The 2858-nt window shown below is 34.3% G+C and overlaps 1 long non-coding RNA gene across 1 annotated transcript; it reads left to right on the top strand.

Moving 5' to 3' along the window:
• Positions 1266 to 2858, top strand: LOC110264174. Its single transcript, XR_002349903.1, has 3 exons — positions 1266 to 1581; positions 2340 to 2501; positions 2622 to 2858. It is a non-coding gene; the product is annotated as an uncharacterized LOC110264174 (long non-coding RNA).

The raw sequence follows: 2858 nt of genomic DNA, 5'->3' as shown, positions 1-2858 counted from the left end.
TTCAATTTTTCTCGTGCCATTATTTTGAAAAGAGCATAAAATAAAAATATTAATTAATTAATTTAATGATAAAATCAGGAGTGATATATACAAGGGTTTGGAATTCAAGATATAGATGTTAGGGATAAAATCCGTACTTTCAGAGCAGATAAATGTCTCATTCTAGCTATCCGCGTCTTTCACAGGTAGCATGAGATACATGTTTAATAATTATCAAGATACTCTAGCAATTTGTAAGAAATATATGGATATCTAGATATTTTCACCACAATGACATGTAACTCGAGTTGGCAAGAGATTGGTAGAGTTAATAATCCAAAGAACTTAAAGGTTGAAGACGGATCAAATATATTATGTAGAATGTTCAAAATTAAGCTTGACATGATAATCTCCGGTCTTAAGCAAGAAATTCCATTCGAAGTGCTAGATGCAGGTATTGCTCATCATTTAACCCTATTTTTAGGAAAAATTTCCATTAAATTATTTGCACAGTTATATATTTATCAAAGCATATATATAAAATAGATAGTTTATTTATAACATATTATTTTTTATCTTTTTATTATAATGATGTATATGGTAAAATTCTAAAAGAGAGGTCAACCACATATTCATATTCTTTTGTGGTTGAGTGGAGACCACAAGATAACAAACACAACTTAAATTGACCAGTTAATATTGTATGTTAGGATTGTCCGATCCTGTTCGATACCCAAAATTATTTAGAGCTGTGTCTACATATATGACTCATGGACCATTTAATTTGCTCAACATCTCCCTAAATGAAAAATGGATACTACACCAAATATTATCCTAAAACATTCAATAACACCACAGTTATTAATGATAGTGGATACCCATCATATAGAAGATAAGACACAAGAGTAGTTACTGAAAGGAAGGTATTTTATATGGATAATAGGAATGTAATTTCTTACAACGCATATCTGCTAATGTCTTATCAAGCGCATGTTAACGTAGAGTACTACAACTAGGGGTGTTCAAAATCGAGCCGGACCAACCTAAACCGACCAACCGAACCGAAAAACCGAAAATAAAAAAATCGAATACCGAATAAACCGAAAAAAATACATTTTTCTATTTTTGTTGCGGTTCGGTTTGGTTTTCGATTTTGATTATGAAAACCCCAACCAAACTGAACTAAACCAGTATATTAAAAACCTTAAAAAACCAAACCCCCCACCCCACCCCCAAAACGTGCGTGACCTAATCCCCCCACCCCCAAATCCCCAATCATCCCAAATGGCAAATGTAAAACCTAGCTCTATTCTCTCAGTCTCGCACTCTCGCACTCTCAGTCTCAAGCTCGAAGCCCTTCCTCCCACCACCTAGCAGCGCCGTAGAAGCCTTCTTCCCAGCGCCACCGAAGCCTTCTTCACAGCGCCGCCGAACCTTTCCTCCTCGCGGACACCACCATCGATCCCCAGCCAGCACCACCCTCGCGGAGTCACGGTCATCGACACACACCGGCGCTACCCCCAGCACCGTTTCTGGCCACCCGCAGCACCGAGTCACCCAGCACAGCACCACCGAGACATGGAGCCCGAGCCTCCGAGTTAGGTATGTAATTATTTAAATATTTATCATACCGCTCTCTAGTCTCTGAACTAACTTCATCTTTGTTAGATTCTTCTATTAACTAGAAAAGGAATTTAAAGGTTCAACATAAAAAAAAAGGGTAGAGAGCCAACAGAGGGTAGTTGTTTATGGTGAACAAGAACAAAGAAAAGTTATTGTCATCAACATAATAATCCTGTGATTTAGGTGTTATTTGATCCAAACTCATAATGCATAATTATAAGAACAAATAAGTAGTTGATATAGATTAGACAGTTATTGAGCACAACGGAACATCCATCCATCCTGTTCTAGTTTCAAAGATATTACAACAATAATACATGAATTAAGTAATTTGTTTGATTATTTTAGTTGTTATTGATTCATTGATTTCATTGTTGCTGGTTGTATTTTTATTGCTGGTTCAGTTCATTGTTTTATTTGTTTTTCATTATTTAGGAAAATTCATTGTTTTATTGCTTTACTTGTTATTGATTCATTGTTCTGATTGCTGGTTCACTGATCATTGTTCATTTTATTTGTTGTTCTATTTTTATTTTATTTGTTGTTGTGTTTTTGCTCTTGATTTTGTACTATTGCTATATTATTATTATTATTTGTTGCTCTTTATTTGTTGTTGTGTTTTTGCTCTTGATCATTGTTTAATTTATTTGTGGTTGGCTTGTTCTTGATTCTATGGTTGAGTTGTTGATTCTGATTTAGTTTTTTAATTTTGAAATTTTTGTTCTATTTTGATTTAGAAAAATTCTGGTTTAGGGTTGATTCTGAACTTTTTAGTTTAGAGGAAGACTTTGGAAGAGTTAAGGTAAAAATGGGGCTGACTTTCACGAAGTTGTTCACCATTATATGATTGATGAGAAGCTCCTGAAATTGAACAAGGATGGCCTAAGATTGATGAGAAGGTGTAAAAGATTCACCATTATATGATTCCGACCATTTATTTTATACTTTTTCATAACCTCTGTTGCATATAATATGTTTGAAACCATTTTATGTAATTCTTGGGTTTACTTGTGCTGCAGGCGGATATGTACAGCTTACGTGAAAGAGGAAGAATTTGTGGAATTGGTGCACCACATGAACATTTTTGGAATTAGTTTGATTGTATTTTTTACTTAGTTTGGTTCTATTTCTTGATTCAGTTTGGAATTGGTGCACCATTTTTGCAAAATTTTTGGAATTAATTTGGTTGTATTTCTTGATTTTCTTGATTCAGCTCAGGTTGATTATTGTTCTATCTGTTTCTGCTGTTTTTGTAA

Source organism: Arachis ipaensis, chromosome B06 (assembly GCF_000816755.2).
Source record: "Arachis ipaensis cultivar K30076 chromosome B06, Araip1.1, whole genome shotgun sequence".
NCBI lineage: Eukaryota > Viridiplantae > Streptophyta > Magnoliopsida > Fabales > Fabaceae > Arachis > Arachis ipaensis.
The sequence above is the reverse complement of the archived record's forward strand: the minus strand, read 5'-3'. Positions and strand labels throughout refer to the sequence as shown.